The sequence below is a fragment of the Narcine bancroftii genome, chromosome 1 (assembly GCF_036971445.1).
Source record: "Narcine bancroftii isolate sNarBan1 chromosome 1, sNarBan1.hap1, whole genome shotgun sequence".
Taxonomy (NCBI): domain Eukaryota; kingdom Metazoa; phylum Chordata; class Chondrichthyes; order Torpediniformes; family Narcinidae; genus Narcine; species Narcine bancroftii.
In genome coordinates this window covers 257,225,974-257,248,786 of record NC_091469.1, presented here as the reverse complement: position 1 = coordinate 257,248,786, position 22,813 = coordinate 257,225,974, and the positions used below count along the sequence as shown (strand labels likewise).

General features: G+C 42.4%; 1 protein-coding gene and 1 long non-coding RNA gene across 4 annotated transcripts in view; one reads left to right on the top strand and one right to left on the bottom strand.

Annotated features, from left to right (window-relative positions):
* Positions 1-2,493, top strand: part of LOC138742014 (uncharacterized) — a 34,415-nt gene extending 31,922 nt beyond the window's left edge. The window contains exon 2 of the long non-coding RNA XR_011343935.1: positions 1,453-2,493. This is a non-coding gene — a long non-coding RNA (uncharacterized lncRNA). The remainder of the gene's footprint in view (positions 1-1,452) is intronic.
* The window catches only part of dgkza (diacylglycerol kinase, zeta a), a 517,457-nt gene that overhangs the window by 348,809 nt on the left and 145,835 nt on the right, over positions 1-22,813 (bottom strand). The window lies entirely within an intron of this gene.

Here is a 22,813-nt window from a genome sequence, read left to right as displayed (position 1 = left end):
AGAAACCATTTGCATCCCATTACCGGTTGTTTGCAGGGTCTAAAGTGGCTGGCAAGATTCAACAATCAAACAAGGCATCCAATCTCTTAAACAGGATGGTGTGACCACATTAAAAAAGAGGATCATCTGTCTGGTATTTGCTTTGTTCAAGTTGTGCTATTCCAGCAATCAGTTGAATACATTTCAGAGATTTAATAATGGAGTTGGGATTACATCAGAGCCATCATCTCTGCTAAATTCCTCTGATTTACACTTTGCAGGGATTGAGGAAGCCCCATTTACCCTCCAAAGAGCTATTTTCAATTATTCCCAGTGCTCAGAACTCACAATCAGTAACAGGGAAACTTAACACTTGGTGCAGTTAGCTGATTTTACCTTTCTAAAAAAAGGCAAAAAGAGGAGGCTGGAATTTTTTTTACAGTGAGATTGAAAGGTGTTAGTGTTCGGAGGGACCTCTATATCCTTATACAGAAGAAAGTAGATCATGAAAGTCTGCAGAGATGCAGAGAGTGAAGTAAAAGCAATGGTGGATAAACTCAGAAGGTCAAAGAGCATACTTTATTTAGCAAAGATAAAGAGACATAATTAAATCACTGAAAGTTTACATACAGATTCACCAAGCAATTAAGAAGGCAAACAGTGTGTTAGCCTTTAGAGTGGAGGTTTTGAGTACAAACACAGAGACATTCTGCTCATTCATCAGTGTCCCTACCAGATGACACCTAAAGCAATGTGTACCATTCTCACCCTGCAGCCCCAAAAATGCGACAGGTAAGATGCAGCAAAGGTTCCCTCAACTGATTCCTGGGACAGTGGGTTGGCTGTTGGCATGGAGACATGGGGCAGACCTGGCCTATACCCTTTGAGTTTAAACGAATGAGCAGTGATTTCATCAAGATGTGCACTTTTTTTTAAATAGGACGTAACAGGGATGATGCTTGCCCTGACTGGTGTGACTATAACCAGGCATCAGTCTTAAAATAAGGGATGGAGGCAAGAAGCATAGTCTTCCTGATGAGTTACAGCACGGAAACAGGCTCTTCATGCTCCATATCCAGACTGACTGTGGCACCCATCTATGCACATTAGCTCCAAAGCTTTCTATGCCTGTGGACAACAAAATAAATCATTGGTATTCACTGACCAAATATTTTTAAGGCAGAGGTCAACTATTTTTTATACATTAAGGGGATCAATAGATATGGGGTTAATTCAGCAAAGTAACAAATAGCTGAGTTGGTGCAAGGAACTGGATGCCCAGTTTGGATGAACACTTACGGCCGGTTTCATTGGTGCCTACACTTGGATCCTATTTCTCATCTCATGGACTTGTGTTCTACAAAATCACATTGCTGATATGCCAAAAAAGGTTTCCACTGTGATTAGGAACAGGAATGGGCTACTCAAACCCCCATCCTGCTCCCCCAACTAATAAAAATGTTTTTTTTTTAGATTTCTGGTCAAGGGATTTGCAGTCAGTGCACAAAATAGGCATGGAGGCAAAAGGTCAACCATGAACCCATTGAATGGTATACAAGTTCAAGGGGCTGAACACCCTCATTTCTTCAGTTCTTGAACAAGGATGTTGAGAACAGAAATCTGACAACAGTCTACATGAGAATGAAAAGGAGAACAAGAGGGACAAAACGTCAGGTTACCTCAGATGCACCCATATATCTACAGAAAGAGACCTGCATCTGTTTATAATGCAGCAGCCACCATCTGTCACCAACACTGCTGTTAACAGGAGCTTCACATGAAACCTGGTCATTGGCTGCAAGCAAGTATAGAAAAAATCCAATTGATTAGGAGAAACACCTCACAAGGGTTCAATTCGCTGTCTGGTTTTGATTTAGTTTTGATAGACTTTCTTTTGAAGTAAACACTTTGGAGTATGCTTCCAAATGCATGACAGCCAGCAAGCACAGCCAAAGTAAATGTTCTTAACCAGCCATTCTCAACCTTTTATTTGGCTGTAGCCCCTTAGCAGTCTGCTTCAAGTTGATGAGTCCTCTTCCATACTGTGAAGCAGTCAAGTTTAGTTGGTTTCTTCCACACTTCTCTCCTACCAGTAATATGAAAAACAAAATATATTTTATGATTTCAGTCTGTGGCCCTCCTTAAATGTGCTGAGGCTCCCAGGGGGCCTATGGCCCCTGTTGAGAATGGCTGCTCTAAACTGAGAAGTAATGTTACACTGGTGACAATCACAGCAACATCAGGGGTGGAAGGATGGAGGATTAATCAGCCTTTGGTAATGGGGACCAGAATGGACATGCTCACAAAATATTTGATGACCTGTTGAATCTCCTCAAACCTGTTCAAAGGTATAACCCTCATTGTGCCTTTTGTACAGTTGCCTTGACATGTTGACTGCAGGAGAAGTTCTCTGATCTGTGTGAAATAAATAAACTATTACAAGAGTAGACTCCTTCCCCTTCAGATTTGAATTGTTGCTGGAGAAAACTCTATTAAACGTTTGCTTTCTCTTTATTCCTTTGGATCTTTCCCTTAATCCAACCCTTCTCACCCTCTGCCAGGAGATTGTACTTCCCATAATGTATGTTTCTATCACGGAATCTGGCCCTCTAACCTAAAGTATTGAACCTAATTGGGTTTACTGGCTTACCTAGACTGAAGCTTAAAATTACGGAATACTTTTACTTGGCGCGGCTAGTGAGGTGAATCATAAATCATATCGGCATCAAGGAAGAAATGCAAATCTAAAGAATCTTAAGTTCAGTTACACAGGCTCTCCAGCAGGGAGACTTGAAATCAGATGCACACAAAAGGTTGGTCACTGCTCTTAACACTAGTCCAGAGTCATACTGAGGATGTTTTGCCCTGGAATAATTCAAGCAACTATCTCTCCAGTGAATCAGGGATTATTATGGACAGGGCAAGCTGTCAGTTGCCTGTGAATGCTGACTACATCTCCACAGGGACCAAATATGTTTCCCTCAGGTCAAGCAAAGGGTGAACTTGAGCTACCTACTCCTGACCTGTAACATTATCCTCCTAAAGTTATATCCTAAAGTTTAACATTACATATGTTGAAAGAAGAGAAAACATGCAGATGTTGTTGAAAATTTTCAATAAATATTTAGTTCGGCCCTCAACTTAGTCCAAGTTTTTAATTTTGGCCCTCCGTGAATTTGAGTTTGACACCCCTGGTGTTGGGATTCAGGTTCATGCGAACTCAGAGCACAGAGGCTCAAGTGAAATGGAGCATGACCGATTCCTCTTGAGGAAAAACACAAGAGATCACAGATCCACAAGCAGAAGATGCACGAGATGCACATCTCACGCAGGTCCAGACTGTTTTAACCTGCAGTGCTGATTGAATGTTAAACTTAGAGCAAACCTGGTGCAGGTGAAATTAGACAGCGTGAAGAAAGGTGAGGAACCAGACCTCACCAGATAAAGTCAAATAATCCAGCATCCAATTATGCAGAAATCCTGATGGTCCTGCACCCAGCTCACTCAATAGTCTGATCGTGGATCCCAAAGCTGAAGCAAGGTGTGTGGCTGGGGTGAGGGTCTAGCCCATGGACCAGGGATGAGGTCCGTTCAGTGGACCAGGGGTGTGGCCTTGGTTAAGATCCCGAATGTGGGCCAGCCAGAACACCAGGGGTCAGGAATACCTATGGGTTTTCAAAGGGAGCCAAGGTTTGGAGTGCTTGTAACGTTTCCCACTCCCTTCAAACTCATCAGGGTCACCAGATAGTGAACAAAAAAAGTGAAATAAGAGTGTGCATGTTTGGGTTTCAAGAGGAGTAACATCCAGGAAAATCCACTGGCCCCACACGACAAAAGTCCCAAAGATGCCAGGTTATCAAGGGGTTAATGAAAGTGGCTTTTTCCCCCCCTGTTCCCTTAATACTCTACAATTTTCTGGAAGGATAACACATCAGTTACTGAGGACCATGAAATGAACCTCGGGTCTGACAATCAATCCATGCTGTCCATTTTTCCATGCCCCAGCCAAAGCAAATTGATAAGATGGACACTCCCTTAGACTCTGCTGCCAAAGTCTTCCAAAAGGGGAAGAGAGCTTCTGATGGCTCTGGGTAAAATAGAGGCCAAGGATCAAGGAGGTGTTCTGAAGAGCAGGCAGTTGGTAATGGGGAAAATCAAGCTCAGCATCTGGTGGTGGTAGGGGGGGTGGGTTGCTACATCGGAGGAGACAGCATGATCTTTGACCACTCTCGTCTCTGAAGAGACTTTTTGTTTCCTGCAATGCACAACTGTGCTGGAGAAACTCAGCAGTTCATACAGCATCTCTGGGAAGTAAAGGGTAACCAATATTTTGAGCCTGGGCCGTTCAACAGGTATGGCCCGAAACACTGGTAACTCTTTATTTCCTAAGGATGCTGCATGGCCTACTGAGTTTCTCCACTGCACTGCACTCAACCCCAGCATCAGCAGATTTTCGTGTTCAACCCCTTTCTTTTCTTTCTCTTGGAAAAGGTTGCTGGAACATGGCATTATTTTTGCTGCAACTCTTACAGGTGAAGGATAGAAATGATAACTGGAATAAGAGGCCTTCAGTTCTGAACAGTGGGGATGGCAAGTATGGCCTTGTGAACTGACAAATAGCTTGGGGAATTTATCAAGCAGCAATGAGCCAATAGAAATGGATCTTAGTGTGGGTAGTTTGACTGAAAACATTGGAGGTTGATTTCTGCCATAATATTACTGCTGCTTAGTCATAATTACCAGGAAACAGCCAACCTGAAGTCAGTCAGCCTTTGCCCTAATAAAAGAACATCAAATTTTCCTATCAATGGATTAATAACACCCGAGTTTACAGGCATTTTAGCCCAATAATTTGAAGGGCATGTTAAAGGTTCACCATAATTTGTACTCCGCTTTACATGGGTCTTTTAGAACATTTTGCTACATTAGGACATTCCAAAGCTCTTCACAACCAACAAAATATTTTACAACTGCTTTTATTCAGGAAACATTGCAAATATTTCACACATAGCAAGGTTCCACCAACAACAATATGCTAATAACTGAAAAATTAGTTTTAATGAGGGATAAAAATTGGCTACAATATCTGGGATAACCCTCTTGGACTTTCTCAAATAGTCAATTCCATCCATCCAAAAAGAATCACCTGACTCGTAGGAGGGTCTGAGCTTTGAGAAATTCTACTGAATAGAAAAGGTGGTTTTCTCCACACCTACCATGAGAGGCCATTCTAGCCCAGCCACAGTTACCAAGTCCATTCACCACACTCACCTCTACCACCTTTGTCAACAACTCCTTTCAGCCACTTGGCAAGTTTTTTTTAAAATTTCTCTATGTAAATAAAATTCTTGGTTTCACCATGTCCTCAAACCTCAAATCAGATCTCCTATATTTACTCCATGACAAAAATCAGAATTGAAGAGGCTCCTGGGTTCCTCTTTCTTTGTCTCACCTTCAAGAGCTTGCATCCCTGCACAGAATCCCCATTCACCAGATATTCTCCAGTGCATGAAAAGATGCGGGAAAAAGTTTGCCACAGGATACACGACATCAGCCCTCCAGTAAAACAGCTTTTGCCCATTTTGATGACTGGAATGCTCAATTACCTCAAACTCATCTTCCCTCTGTCACCCACTATCAAGACCCAACATTTCTTTCCCTCTAAATATTTCTTCCCCAGGGCTTTAAAGTTGAGGAGTTATTTTTTCATATTTTCCTTGGTCTCATTTTTCTTTTTGTGTCATCACATCATTGAGGCCCAGGCCTGATATTGTCCAATCAGAACTTCAAAGGAATGTGGGAAAATATGAATAGGTATCCACAACCTCTTTGCATCCTGAGCATTTCCAGCACCAACATTTTTGTTCTGTTATCGTATTAAAGGGCCAACAGCTAACATTTGCATCATCTTTTAATACAGGAAAGTGTATCCAGCCATTTCATATTAGGCAAATTATTAAGCAAAATTTATCACGAATCCACAGCAATTATTTAGCACAGGCAACAAAACATCTATTCTGAAGACATTATATTGTTCATGCTCTGCCTGCTGATGAGAAACACAAAAGATTCGTCCCCAAACACACTACATTCACAGCTCAGATTGGTGAGGCTTTAAGAACAAACCAAACTCATTTTCATAGGGGAAGTCCAGCTGGGACTATTTGAACATTGTTCTATTTTCAGGCTTCTCCTATTTGCTTACCACTTTATTTGGTTCCTTCAGATATGAAAGAGAATCAGCAAAATAATGTTATGGCATGATGGTGTGCAAGTGGCCAAGGACAAAGGCAAAACTGCAGCGTCAACGTGCTCCTCCAGCTCCAAAACAAATGAGGAATTGCCAAAATATTCTTTGAATTCCTCTGTGGAAGGGGGGGAAGAGTGGGCACAGTGGCAGAGCAGCTCCGGTGACACATCTACGAGAGGTTTGCATATTATCCCAGCACCCAGTTTCCTCCCCTATCACAAAGATGTGCCATTGCGTTAAGTGACCAGTGTAAATTACCCCTGAGGATAAGTCAGTGGTAGGGGGGGCAGAGGGGAATTGTTCATTAGCTTGAGAGAGGGGAAAACCAGTGGGGGAATGGAATTGAGGCAAGCTCTTCAAGAGAATTCAATGGGCCAAATAGCCATTAACATCAGGCAGAACTGACAACTCCACCCAAAGTGACCTTCACATCGCCTTCCACATTGTTGAATGTCCACTAATGATACATCCCAATCTATTCAGCCATTATTTTTTTAAGTCTTCTTCTTTGGCTTGGCTTCGCGGACGAAGATTTATGGAGGGGGTAAATGTCCACGTCAGCTGCATGCTCGTTTGTGGCTGACAAGTCCGATGCGGGACAGGCAAACACGGTTGCAGCGGTTGCAGGGGGAAATTGGTTGGTTGGGGTTGGGTGTTGGGTTTTTCCTCCTTTGCCTTTTGTCAGTGAGGTGGGCTCTGTGGTCTTCTTCAAAGGAGGTTGCTGCCCGCCAAACTGTGAGGCGCCAAGATGCACGGTTTGAGGCGAGATCAGCCCACTGGCGGTGGTCAATGTGGCAGGCACCAAGAGATTTCTTTAGGCAGTCCTTGTACCTTTTCTTTGGTGCACCTCTGTCACGGTGGCCAGTGGAGAGCTCGCCATATAACACGATCTTGGGAAGGCGATGGTCCTCAATCAATTCTAACACATCCTTTTCTTTGCTTTAGCTGTCTTTATAGTGATGACTTTGATTAAACAGCAGGTCCAACTCCATTCAATAGGAATTTGAGGAATTAATGGACCGAACTTGGAGGTGAAGTTCAAATGACTGCAGCAAATACATTTGTTAATCCTTTCAGTGAGTGCACACCCTTCCATCAGAACTTCCTTCTGCCACCACGTCCCCCATATGCACGCTAGTCATTCCCACCAATCCTACATCCAATGAAAATCCGACCTTTCCTTGTGTGCCCCCACCAGCTGCTAGCTGACAAGTACAACCTTCAGAATTTGACCAACTCCATGCAGGTGCTATTGGTGGGCTCCTTTTGGTGAAGGAGGTCAAAGTTCCTCAACCAGAGTATGTTCTGCATTTATTCCAAGTGGTGATTACACAGGGGCGGATGTTAATCAGAAGAAAATCTGTGGCAAAGGCTATCATTAACCAGAAATTTTTCATGACCTGCACAAATAGGAGGCTCCAGGACAAGGATCTGTCCTGGAGCCTCCATATTGATGCATTCACAAAGAAGGCTCGCCAGCGGCTATATTTTATTATTTGTCTGAGGAGATTCAGTATGTCACAAAAGACTCTCGTAAATTTCTACAGGTGTACCGTGGAGAGTATTCTGGCTGGTTACATCACTGCCTGGTAATGAAGGCACCAACTCTCAGGACAAGAATAAACTCCAGAGGATTGTTAACTCGGCCTATGACATCACAGGCACCAAACTTCACTCCAAGGACATCTACATGAAGCGATGTCTTAAAAATGCAGCATCTATCCTCAAAGACCCCCGACCATGCTCTCTTTACTCTGTAACCATTGGAGAAAAGGTACAGGAGCCTAAAGATGAGCACTCAACAGCACAAGGACAGCTTCTTCCCTACTGCCATCAGATTCCTGAAAAATCAATGAAACAAAGACACTGTCCTAGTTTTTGTGCACTATTTTTTTTTAAATATAGTATTGTAAGATGCCACAAAACACCGAATTTCATGACAATAAATTCTGATTCTGTTACTCCAGCAGCAGGTCAGAGATAGTGCCAAGCAACTCTCCTTGCATGTCTGGTGGTCAGAAGCCCTATCGAATGCAGTATATGGGTGTGGAAAATAACACTTTGCTCCAAGAAATGAGCACCAGAGAGCAAAGCAGTCCATGTATGCCTGCAGCAAGATCAAAACAACATTTGGGTTATAGGCTGAGAGTGACAAGTAATAAAGGTGTCAGGCAAAGACATCTCCAACAACAATCTTACCACCTCCCCTTGACATTCATTGGCATTATCATTGCCGAGATTCCTACCATCAATATCCTGGGTATGAGCATTGACCAAAAAGTCAATTGGACCAGATACAGGTTCGAAACAGGGCGCAGCAAGAGACTGACACTCCAAGGATAAATCAGGAGTGCAATTGGATACTCTCTACTTGAAAGGACGAATGCAGCTAGAACACTCAGGCACCTCAAGACCATCCCAGAGACAGCATCCCACTTAGTTGCAAACCCATCCACTACCCCAGATATTCACTCCCTCTACCACTGACTCCCATTTAGATTGGATACCAGATCTCCATCATCCCAAGGCTCATTCCACCACATGCAAATAAATGGAGATTATTATCATATTGTATCTGTCAGTACAATCTACAAATGCAAATGAGTAAGTTATTCCAAAATATTTAAAATTTTTACTTTAGATTATAATTTTATGTATGTATGTGAGTGTTTCAGTGTGTAAGTGAGTGTACTGTGGACCAGAGAAATGCAGTTTCATCTGGTTGTACATTGACAATCAGATGCTCATAAATTTGAACTCGATAAGTACATAAGATGTCACAACTAGAAAAAGTCTCATTCTGTAAAATCCCCATTATCCAGAATTCAAGCAGCCAGTAAAACAGTCATGAAAAATAAATAGGTAAAAATACAAAAGTTTAAAATTGGCAACCCCTAGTGATCATTTTGACAATTCACGCACTCGCCACATATGATCTCAAGCAACCTGCAAATTCACTTATCCGGCATCCACCAATTCCCATAGGTTCCGGATACCGAGGGTTTTACCGTAAATATAAAAGGAGGAGAAAATAAATAAATAAATACATTTTTGGCGCTAGTTTGCCAGTAGTGCAAAAAAAAATTTTTAAATCCTGCCACGTCAGGGGAGTAGTGGCATAACTTTGGTGATCCTGCTGCAGCTTATGATGAGGGCAGCATGGGGAGATTCAAGAGTTTGATAGCTATTGGAAACAAACTGCTCTTGACCTTGTGGTGCCAAACTTAAGCTTTCGTATCTTCTGTCTGAAGGTAGCAGCGAGAGGAGAGCACAGACAGCACCATCCATGATGACAATGCCCTCAACTTCTCAAACCTGCAACCTCAACCATCCCAAAGGGAAAAGTAAGCACCTGATGAAAACACCACATCATGCACCAGAAATCACATTTGAAATAAAAACCAGAACACTGGAAGAACTCCACGGGTCATGCAGGATCTGTGGAAGCAAAGAGGTGCATGTCAATGTTTCGGGTGGAGACCCTGCCTCAGGACAGTGTGAAGAGGAGAGACTGCCACTATGTAGCAGTCTGAGTGCAGTGTGGGACAGAAGCTGGCAGAATGTCAACCATCCCTTTGCCTCCACAGATATTTCCTGACCCCCTGAATTCCTCTAGCATCTCCTCTTTCGATGAAATTTAAATTTAATTTTTACATTTAGACATATAGCACAGTAACAGGCCATTTTGACCCACAAGTCTGTCCTGCCCAATTTACACCCAATTAGCCTACACTCCCGGTACGTTTTGAAGGGTGGGAGGAAACTGGAGCCCCCAAGGAAAACCCATGCAGACACAGGGAGAACGTACAAACTCCTTACAGACAGCGCAGGATTTTAACCCCAGGCCTGATTACCGGCGCTGTAAAGGGTAGATGGAACCAGATTGGGGGAGAGGAATGAGAGAGGTGAACAAAAGGGAGAAGAAAACTGGATAGATGGGAAAGGGTGGCTAGGAGGAGAATGCCAGTGAACACAAGCTATAGGAGCAGAAACAGACAATTCACCCCATTGAGTCTGCCCTGTCATTTGATTGCAAGTTAATCCACTTTCCCACTCAACACCACTACCTGGCCTTCGCCCCATAACCTTTGATGCCCTGGCTAATCAAGAACCTATCAATTTCTGCCTTACCCAGTAACTTTGCCTCCACAACTATTTGTGGCAACAAATTCCCCAAAATCACACCCTCTGACTGAAGAAATTCCTCCACATCTCTGTTCTAAGTGGACAGCCTTCAATCCTAAAGCTGTGCCCTCTTGTCCTAGTGTGCCTGGGAAGAGAATACCAGTGGTGTGAGTTACCTGAAATTGGAAAACAATCAACGTTCAGACCATTGAGTTGCACGACATCCAAGCACCTCATACTGCTTTGCTTCAGGCATTGCTCAGCCTCTGAAGTTCATCCCGCCCTTTTGTTTTACAAAAATCCTTACTCATTTTCCATCGCTCCCTCATCATCAATGGCTTAAAATCCGAAAACTCCATATGTGTTGGCATTCAAGGAAAGGTCATCAGAGAAAATTTATAGCATTATAAGAGGCAGTGATAATAAGATTCTTTTTCCAAAGGATGGAAATGTCATTCTATAACTCATACATTTAAGGTGAGAGGAGAAAATTTAAAGGAGCCGTGTAAAGCTTTTTTAAAAATAAACAGAATGGTAGGTGCCTAGAATAGGGTGCTGGGGAAAGGTGAAGGAAGCATAGGGCAGTGACATTTCAGAGCCATTTAGATAGGTACATACATAAATATGCAAAGATACGCATCACATGCAGGCAGATGGATTTAGATTAATTTGGCATCAGGTTTGTCACAAACATTTATGGTCGAAGGACCTGTTCCTGTGTTGTTCTATGTTCCATTAGATGGACTGCAGTGTCAGTCACAGAGTGACACAGCACAGAGATTGGCTCTTCGCCCCACTGCATTCATTCTGACTTTTTTTTGCCAGTGACACATCCCATTTGTCCATATTAGCACCATACCTTTTGATGCCTTGCTTAGTTAAATGTCTGCTTAAATACCTTTCAAATATAGTGACTAAATCTGATTCAGCCTCTTCCTCTGCCAGAGCATTCCATATCACGTTCGGGTTTAAGAGATCAGCTCATCGCCACGTTCTCAAGGACAATCAGGCAATAAATTCTGAACTTGCCAACCATAACCACCTCCTCAGAAGAATTATAAAGCTCCACTGTGCTACATAGCACAAAATTCAATGCTGCCCAATGACACATTGTCTATAATCAGACTAAACTCACACTAATCCTTTCAATCCTCTCTTCCTTTCTGAGATAATTTGGATACATCATTAAACTAAGAACATTCCATTATTTTTTTTTTAAAAACCCGACTAAAGATTGTTCTGCATTAAATTATACATACAGGCAGGGCACAAGCTATTTAAACGCTGCAGGAGTTACGAGCAGCCAACCCAAGGGTCATTTGAAGAAGACCCGAGCACAAGGAAGCAGAGGGAGGTTATAGGACAAGCTAAGAGGCTGGGCCCTGAGGCCTCCACTCCCCTCCTTCTTCCTGGCCAATGTACAATCTTTGGAAAACAAACTAGATAGAGCCAGATTATGGCATCAGAGGAACGTAATTGAGCTCTGCGTGATGTGCTTCACAGAGACATTGATAAATGAGGGCATTCCAGACATGGTTCTATAGTCTGTGGGCTCCACCTGTGCTGACAGGACACTGACATCTGGAAAAACCAGGGGAGGTGGCGTTTGTGCCATCTTCAATTCATCCTGATGCTCAAATGTGATGGTTATGTCCCAGTCCTGATCCCCCCCCCCGACATGGAACATCTGGCAATGAAATGCCACCCATTCTATTTGCCGAGGGACTTCACCACCATCCTACTTGCATTAAGCCTCAGGCTAACATCAAGCTAGCACAAGGGGCTGAGCACTGTGACCTGCAGCCACGAGACAGCCCATCCCAATGTCTTCCCTATCAATGTAGGGGTCTTCAATCAAGCCAACCTGAAGAAGACTCTAATGAACTACCACCAGCATGTCACATGCGAGGCCAGAGGAGCCAATACACTTGACCACTATGACACCATGTAGAACGCCGACGGAACCACACCACAACCCCACAACCACAACATTCAAGAACAGATCAAGGACTACAGCGCTGGGGTGAAGACAGTTAAAGTATGGTGAAAGGAGGCAGAGGAGTGCCTGCAGGATTGCTTTGCAACATTCAAGAACAGATCAAGGACTACAGCGCCAGGGTGAAGACAGTTAAAGTATGGTGAAGGGAGGCAGAGGAGTGCCTGCAGGATTGCTTTGTGGATTGGACCATATTCAAGGACTCAACCTTAGCCCTGAATGAATATGCAACATATGTCACCGACTTCATCAAGACCTGCATGGATGAGTGTGTGCCAGGACACATACCAGGAGTTCCCCAACCAGAAGCCTTGGATGAATCAGAAGATTGGTCACCTGCTGATGGCGAGATCAAAGACGTTTAAGGCCAGAGATCCAGATCTCGACAAGAAGTCCAGGTATGACCTGTGAAATGTTTTCTCTGCAACAAAAAAGCAATTCTGGGGAGAGGAAGAGCGAGCGCACAACAGAGATACTTGCCAGCTATATCCTACAAAGAAAGGTCGAACACCCTAAATGGCTGTGATGCTTCACTACCCGATGAGCTGAACACCTTCTATGTTCGCTTTGAGAAGAAGAAATCAACAGTGCCTATGAGAAGCTCAGCAAAGGCTGATGACCCTGTGATATCTGTCTCTGAAGCTGATGTCAGAACATCATTCAAGGAGGTGATCCTCGCAAGGTGTCAGCCCTGACAGCGAACCTGGTAGGGTACTAAAATATGTGTATACCAACTAGCCAGGGTATTCAAACATTTTCATTCTCTCACTGCTGCAGTCAGAGGGTCCTGGCTGTTTCAAAGAAAAGGCATCAATCATCCCAGTGCCCAAGACGAGCAGAGTGAGCTACCTCAATGACTGTCCCCCAGTGGCACTTACATCTACACATCTAGAATTAACACATACCCAAGCAAAGGTCTGGACTCACTGCAATTCACCAACCGTCATAATGGCTCCACATCAGACGCAATATCACTGGCTCTCAGTTCAGCTCTGGATCACCTTGACAACAGCAACTCATACATATAGTTTCTCTTTTTCAATTATAGCTCAGCCTTCAATGCCATTATTCCCTCAGTGCAGGTCAACGAACTCCAAACCCTGGGCCTCTACACCCACCTCTGCAACAGGATACTTAACTTCCTCACTGCAAGACCACAGACAGTACAAATTGGAAACATAATCTCCTTCTCACTGACATTCAACACAGGCGCACATCAAGGATGTGTGCTTAGCTCACTGCTCTACTCACTCTACACCCATTACTGTGTGGTCAGGCACAATTCAAATGCTATTGGCATTTTATGATGGCACCATGGTGGTCGGAAGAGTCACAGATGGTGAGGAGGAAGTGTACAGGAGGGAGCTAGATCAACTAGATGAGTGGTGTCACAATAACAACCTTGCACTCAACGTTAGCAAAACTAAGGAGATGACTGTGGAAACCAGGAGAATATGAACCAGTCCTCATCAAGGGGTCAGCAGTGGAAAATGTCAAGAAATTGACTTCCTGTTGGGGAAACTTCAGCCAGCCTGAATCGGTAACAGCATCTCTCAGACCATCACATTAAGCACAGGGGGCCCCCAGGGCAGCATGCTGAATTCACTGCTGTTCATCCTGCTGACTCACAACTGTGCAACTGACCACAACCTGAACCACATCAAGTTCTCTGACGACATCATTGTGATGGCCTGATCAGTTAAAATGATGAGTCAGCGTACAGAGATGACGTGCAATCATTAACAGACTGGTGCAGAGCCAACATCCTGTATCTGAATGTTAAAAAAAACAAATGAGATGGTTTTCAACTCCAAGAGAGCATGAGGGGACCATGCTCCGCTGACTGCTCCAGCGTTGAGGTCATCAAGAGTATCAAGTTCCTTGGAGTGACTTGGTGAAGAACCTCACATTGTCCCTTAACACCAGCTCCATAGCCAAGAAAGTCCAGCAGCACCTCTACTTCCTGTAAAAGCTGAGGAAAGTTCATCTCCCACCCTCCATCCATACTACATTCTACAGAGGATGTATCGAGAGCACCCTGTGCAAATGCATCACTGCAAAGGTCAGTGAAATCTGAGATCACTGGGGGCTCTCTTCCTACCATGAAGGACAACTTTTAATTTCTATTTTAACATCTTCTAACTTCTATTCGAACATATTCATATAAATATGTTCCGTGGTACTGGAGAAACACTATCTTTTTTTTAAACCTGCGAGCATGGTATGAATGATAAACAAAGGTGACTTGATTTGAACTTCAAATTCTTGGGTGTCAAGATCTAAGGATCTGTCCTGGAGGCTTCATGTCAATGCAATCACGAATAAGGCTCACCAATGGCAGGAATTGGAAGAGATTTGGTATGTCACCAAATGCTCTTGATGACATTTTCATAACAATAAATTCTGATTTTAGCTGTAAGGAAGAGTTTCTCCAGGTTGATTCTCAAAATGAGAATTAAGTTGTGAATTAATGAAAATTAAGTTGCTTGGGACTATATTTAATGGAATTTAGAAGAATGAAGGAATTTTATAGAAACATAAAATTATAAAAAGGGATAGACAAGAGGCAGGAAAATGGTTTCCACTGGAAGGTGAAACTAAAACTAAGGACGTAGCCTCAAGATTTGGGTAAGTAGATTTTGCACAAAGATGAAAAAGAATGATTTCTCCCCCTTCTCCCACCCCCCAACAGAGAGTAGCAAACTTGTTGAATTCACTGTCCAAGGAACCAATAGAGTGTGCCTCATTAAATGTTTTTAAAATACAGTTAAGTTAGATTTTCCATAGTGAAATAATTAAGGGTTATGGGGAAAACCTATGCAAATGGAGCTGAGTCCATGGCCAGATCAGCCATGATCTTACTGAATGGGGGAAAGACAGCATAGCACCATCTCCGATGCAATGGTTGCAGGACCTTATGTATTGCTTGAGTTTGGAGAAAATTAGATCTAATGTTAAAGAGATCAAGGATGAATTTGATAAGATGGGCCCATTCATGGACTACTATCATAATTTGTTTACTTAGGCAGGGGTGCTCTACGTTTTTGATCCGATGTCCAAGAGCTGATACATTTATTGGTGAACATATTTAGAGGGAAGTGTTAGATTAGTATGGTTTGTTTTCTTCCTTATTTTTGTTTTTCTACAACTAGAAGAGATTTGTTTATTTAGATAACCACAATGTATATCTCAATATAAGAACATGAAGTGAAATTCTCATAAGGATTTTTCACATTTTTTGAGAATTATACAAGACATATAAATTTATACAAGACATATAATTTATATATGACTTATATTCTGTGCTGCATTATATAAAAGCTATATAATTAATTAATATCTAAACAATATATGCATGGAATATTTCTCTATCAAATTAATAAAAATATTTTAAAAAGAAAGAGTGGGAGAGCAGGCACAACAACCAACCCCCACTTCCATTTCTGACATTCTTTTAAAAAAACCTTTTTGTTAACATAGAAACAAATCCTTCCAAATGCTTCATAAAGGATTCCTTTGTACATTATATTTGGCACAAAAGAGAGAAGACTTAAGTGTAGCAGTGGCTTGAGATGTGGAAAAGGCGTTTGATAGATTAGAATGGGATTTCTTTTGTTCAAAGTGCTTGAAAAATTTGGGTTAAGTGTGACAGAGTATACAGATATGTTTTTGGGAGATAAATTGGGAAAGTTTGTTAGAGTAGGTTACATACAAACACTTTAAAACAGATCTTATTTAAAATACTGGAGCTCCGCCCCATGCTAGACATATCGGGGCCTCAGATATTTTGCAAGAGCTTTGAAGAGTGCTCAAGAGACTTCACTAATGGATTGCTGTTTACAAAAGGAAACAAATGAAAGAGTTTGCCAGAGCCGCTTCTGACTGGAGCTGTTAAAAGAAGGTCATATGGTTTCCAGTGGAAACCATTTTCCTGCCTCAGAGACAGAGAGAGACACACACAGAGACAGAGGGAAAGAAAGACAGATAGAGAGACAGAGAGACAGACAGACAGACAGACAGACAGACAGACAGACAGACAGACAGACAGACAGACAGACAGACAGACAGACAGACAGACAGACAGACAGACAGACAGACAGACAGACAGACAGACAGACAGACAGACAGACAGACAGACAGACAGACAGACAGACAGTCAGACAGAGACAGAGAGAGATCACTTGTACAGTGTTACAACCAGCAGCTGGGCCTGGAATAGGACAAGCTGGAAAGCTTATGGAAAGCCCCATTTTGGAAGACAGTCTGTTCAAAGCCCTTATGGTTCATGCAAGAGGAGAGGACTAGCTGTCTAATGTTTCACTTGGAATAAGAGAAACAGAAAGGAACTCTGTGATGACCTGAAAGAAAAAAGTTATCATCTGGAGAACCCTGAAGGGGCAAGTTTCGTCAGCAAGACACCAAAGTGACTAATTAAAAAGGAACAACAAATCTCTCTCTGAAAACCGACAAGAACCTTCCTGAGTGGTAACCATTTACCTTTCAAGTACCAAAGCCTGGTGAACTTTATACATGTTAAATTCTGTGCACAGTATAAAAATTGCCTGCAACCAGTGAACTTGGAGGAATGAGAAGTGAGATTGGACTGTGAACCAAAGAACCTTTCTGAACTTACACACACATTACATACACGTGGACTTAGAACTAGAAGGGGGTTAAGTTAGGTTAAATAAGTCAAAAATAGTGATAAGTTAAAGTTTGATTCTATTTTCATGTTTAAAGATAATTAAAAGCAACTTTTGTTTAAGTAACCATTTGTCTTGGTGAATGTCTATTGCTGCTGGGTTTTGGGGTCCTTTGGGCTTGTAACATAGGACAAATATTTGCAAATTGGATTAAAGCTTTATATAATGGATCGAAAGCTAAGGTTGTTACAAATGGGCAAATATTTTTGCCTTTTCGTTTAACTCAAAATGGTTGGGACCGGGCCCATTTCAGATAAACTTTTTTTTTCAGAGAACCGGTCATTTTATAAAAACAGCCCAGTAGCAAAAACAAATCTCTTGTAACAGTGTTAAAACAACTACAAACAGCATGGCTTTTCAAGCATTAAAATGTTTAATTCACACAAAAAAATGCTGGCCACCACCAATCACCAACAACTCCACATCATGGCCCCGCCCAAGTGTCCCACTCCTGATTGGGAGCCCAAACCTAGAGGTCTGCTACTGCCGGTGCCAGAAGCCTGAGGTCCCCGGTTCGGCTCTGAAAAGTTTGGATAACTGAGGATTTCAGAAAATCCAATTTTGGATAATCGCAGTTATTCTGTAAACAATGGTGTCCATCATTTCCAGCTTTATTTATTTTGGCAATAGAACCACTAGCAGAATTGATTCAATCTGACTCTGATATTAATGGTTTTAAAGTTGACAGAGAGGAAATACAAGATTAATTTATTTGCAGATGTATTAATTTACTTGGCAGAACTGGAAAGATCATTACATAAACTATACTTAAGATTAAAAGAATATAGGAACAGTATCTGGTTGTGAAGTAAATTGAGATAAAAGTGAAATTATGCCTCTTACTAGAAGAGATTATATTCAGTGTCAAAGAGATATCCAATTTAAATGGCCGATAAATGGAATAAAATATTTAGGGATACGGGTAGATAACAATTTAAATAATATATTTAAACTGAACTATACCCCTTTATTTAAGGAAATTGATGAGCACTTTTTTTTTAAATGGATGAAATTGCCAATTATTGGGAAGTTAATTGTATTAAAATTAATACATTTCCTTGAGTACAATACCTTTTTCAACATTGCCTATATCATTGCCACAAAATAAAATTCAGAAATTAAACAAATATGCAAGAAATTTTCTTTGGAAGGACAAGATGTCGAAGGTTTTGTTAGAAAAAAATAACATGAAAATTTGAATTTAAAAAAATATTATAAGGCAACATAAATGAGATTTCTCTCTTATTTGAAGATGGAAAGAAACCAGCATGGATTAAAATAGAGATGGAGAAGATAGAAGAGAAGATACCAAAAGATTTTATATATAATTGGGAATCAAGATTAATATCTGGTGATAGGGAAACTCCAGTGTTGAAGCATTTGCTTAATCTATATAATAAAGTAAATACTGAAATGGGAATGAGGAATTCAGTGCTATCTAAAATGCCTTTGAATCAAAATGGACTTATCCCATTTACAATGAATAATCAATTTTTGAATATTTAGTTTTTTAATTTAATGTCATTCAATCAATTAAAAAATAAATATGGAATACAAAATAATGCAATATTTTTTATTATCAAATAAAAGCATATTTACAAAATGAACTGTGTCCAACAATGTTATTGCCTAAAAGGAGTGAAATTGAAACCTTGATTTGTAATAGTGTAGTGATTCGCTTGGAGGGAGTGGGCAGAACCAGCACTAACAGCTCCCGTCTTGATACAGCAAGACACAACAGCCTCCTATCTACTGGTAACTAGCCACTACAGCCATGAGGCATAGTGACTCAGCATCACCTGTAGGTCTACTGAGAAGCCCTGACCTACTCAACGTAGCCTTGTCATGAGGTTATTCGCACTTCAGATGTCATGACGCCAGGTCACATGTTGTGTGTCTATATAAAGCCTGATAACACTGTAATAGAAATATAGAAACATAGAAGATAGGAGCAGGAGTAGGTCATTCGACCCTTCGAGCCTGCTCTGCCATTCAACGAGATCATGGCTGATCTTAAAGTTCAATACCCCGTCCCTGCCTTCTCTCCGTAACCTTTAATACCCTTATACTGAAGATGAAGCTGGATGGACTGTTGAAAGCAGGTGCAGTGTGAAAAAGACAAAGCAAATGTAGCTTTCAATGCTACAATGGGAATGCTTTCTCTGATGGTCAGGAAGCTGTGGGACTGGAAGTGGGCTGCCACAGAAAGCAGCACTTGAGAAAGATATGAGGCAGATTGTTCTGATGGATGCTGCAGAAGATAAAAAGAGGATTTCAGACAGACAGTGATACAAAGCTGTTGTACTGCTGGATGTTTCTTTTAAGAATGTCTGAACAAGGACCCAGGACACGTTCAAATCGAGGTCTGTCCAGTTTCACACACTTCAATGGACCACGTGCTAACACTGTGGCAGCACGAGGATGGTTCATCAGAAGAGCAATTTCACCAAAATAAACTGATGGCCCCAATCTTCCAACCTCAACAAATTCTTCATTTTCTGACCTGCGCTGCAACACAGTTGCTGTACCCTCCAAAATAATGAAAAATTATTAAACGATTAAATTATAAACGATCTTCTCTTCACTGGCTGACAACTTCAGGTGTAGTCTCGTTATTTCAACTTGATGGCGTACGAGCACAAACATCATCTGACACAGTAGATTTATTAAGAAATTTATTTCAGCCATGTATATATTATTGCAAAAGGAAACTCAAAAGCAGGGAATTTATATATCTAGACAGAGATGGGAAATAGATTTAAATATTAGTATTGGACAGGAAAACTGGTTGGAATGATGTCATGATAGTGTGACAAATGCAATAAATGTTAGATATAGATTGGTTCAATATAACTTTTTACATCAATTATATGTTACCCCACAAAAATTAAATACACTGAAGTCAGATTTGTAAGATAGATGTTTTAGATGTAGTCAAGAGACTGGGACTTTTTTTTTTACATTCTGCATGGTCATGTCCAAAATTTAGACCATTTTGGATAGAATTAGGAACTTTTTGGGGAGTTAAATTTCCACAAGATCCAATGTTGTTTTTATTGGGTAATATTTCAGTGATAAGACCAAAATTGAAACTGAATTTACATCAAAAAGAATGTGAAAATTGAATTAGCAGTTGCAAGAAAATATACAGCAGTGACATGGAAATAGGATTCACATTTAGGTTTGGAAAGATGGCATGCAGAAATACGTTGTCATATACCTCTTAAGAAGATTACATATAACTTAAGGAATAAATATGATACTTTTTAAAAAAAATTTGGTGCCAATATTTACATATTGTAGGTATAAATGCTTTTCCTAAACCTTGTTAAACCTCAAGAACTCATTGGAATAAATAAATAAATAAATCAACTCAATGCCTTTGCATGGGTGGGGTGGGAGGTGGGATATATTCTATTCGGCTTCTTAATTAAAAAATAAAGCTGTAAATAAAAGAAAACAGGAAGAAATGGATTAAGGCCAGGCCAAACCAATTTTAGATTTCAGTTGATTGATACCTTGTGCAACACCCATCAAGCAATAGAGGCTGGATTGACTCAAGTAGGAATTGGGATGTACAACGTATGGGACAAGAAACCCATGATTGTTGCCCGACGTTGCTGCACGATTTCTAATAGTTTTTAATACCACAACTCAGCATCAATGATGCCGTCATTGTTAAATGTTCCAAATGCTTATCGGCACTCAACTGAACAGGAAGCAACAACCACAACTATTGTTGTCTCCCACTCAGCAGAGTTGACTGTACTGAGAGCACATGAAAAATGTTCCGATGTATCTGATCTGGCCACAGAAGAACTAATTACACCCCTTGAAAATTGGCATCGGGCAGCCCTTCTTTAAAAAGAACTTTATAGTTAATTTCTTGTGGAGAGTCTCACGAAACACACATGGATTAAGAGTACAGTTTGACTCCCAGCAGAGTTACCCGCTATCCCTGCCATCCTTTTTTAAATAAAGGAACTGTAGTGCTGGAAACAGCCAAGAAAGAGTCAGCCACCACATTGAAAGTCGTTAATGACTGTTTTTATTCAAATTCAGTGTGCGCCCTTTTACGGGCAGCATAAGCTCAGTCACCTCGTGCATAGTGATATCATAATAACTGCCCTAGGCGCGTGCTGGGCAGGAGACTTGAGGCAGGAAGAAAACCTTGACAGCGTCATCTTCCCATGGCTGCCCCGCCATGTGGCGTTACACATGGGGCCGGTTCGCCATGAGAGAGTGTGTCGCCACACAACCCCCCCAGAACCAGCTACGCGCCCCTCCGCTCGGGTGGGCGGCCCCAGCGTTTAGGCATGGCCGTCTGCACCAGGCATGATAGGTCTGAGTGCACCGCCTTCAAACGGTCCATGGTGAAAAGTTCGTCTTTACCCCTATGTCCAAAGTGAAAGTCCTGCCAGATCTTGTATGGACCTTCATACAGGCGTTGTAAAGGTGCCGTATGTGGGCCGCACCGAACAAATACGAATTCCGCTGAGTCCAGCTCTTTGGAACGATGTGTCAACGGATGCCATGATGCAAGGGAGGCAGGGGACTAGCGAGGATAGTTTCTTACGGAGATCTGCCAAAAGGTTCGTAGACCAGTTCCGCAGAAGACGCCTATAGGTCCTTCTTGGGTGCTGTTCTGATGCTGAGGAGGACCCAGGGCAGTTCGTCTGCCCAGCCTTGGCCATTGAGGCAAGCCATGAAGGCGGATTTCATATGACGATGAAACCTCTCCACCAAACAATGTGGTGTGGTGGAGTTTATCCCCCAGGAGGTTCGCCAGCTGAGCCCAGAGCACGGAGGTGAACTGGGCGCCCCTGTCATTGGCTATGTGCACCGGGACTTTGAACCTGGCAATCCAATGACTGACTAGGTTCCTGGCGCACAATTCTGTGGAAGCTTCTTTGATGGGAACATCCTCCGGCCATTTCGTGGTTCGATCAACTATTGTGAGAAGGTAGCACGCTTCTATGGACACCGGCAGGGGGCCTACGACATCAACGTGGATGTGCTGAAATCTCCGCTCCGCCGGGTCGAATTGCTGGATTGGGGCCTGCGTATGCCAGTAGACCTTGGAGGCCTGGCACCTGGTGCAGTTCCTCACCATCTCGGCCAACTCCTTTTTGAGCCCATGCCACACAAACCGCTCTGCCACCATTCACACCGAAGTCTTCACCGAGGGGTGGGCTAGGTCGTGGACTAAGCTGAAAACCCTCTACCTCCACTGCGGTGGGACTACCGGGTGCGGCGAGCCAGTGGAGACATCGCAGAGCAGTGTGTCCGGGCTGTTGGGCAACTCAAAGTCCTGGAGCTCGAGGCCAGAGATGGCAGTCCAGAGAGCCTTTTATTTGAGTCCAGCTTCTGGGCCTGTGCTAACTGTGTGTAGTCAAGGCCGAGGGCGAGAGCATTGATCACCGGACGATAAAGCACATCCGCCATGACGTTGTCTTTGCCTGCCCTGTGCCGGATGGTGAACTCTGACATGTAGGAGAGCTGGCGTTGCTGGCGAGCCGACCACAGATCTTTGGCCATCGCGAGTGCCTGTGTGAGGGGCTTGTGGTCCGTGAACACCATGAAGGGCCTGCCTTCCAGAAAGTATTGAAAGTGCTGGATGGCCAGGTACAGCGCCAGGAGCACGCAGTCGAAAGCTCTGTACTTGAGCTCTGGCGGGCGCAGCTGTTTGCTAAAGGCGGCCAGCGGGCGCCACTGTCCGTTGAGCAACTGCTCGAGTACGCCCCCTACTACCGTGTCTGA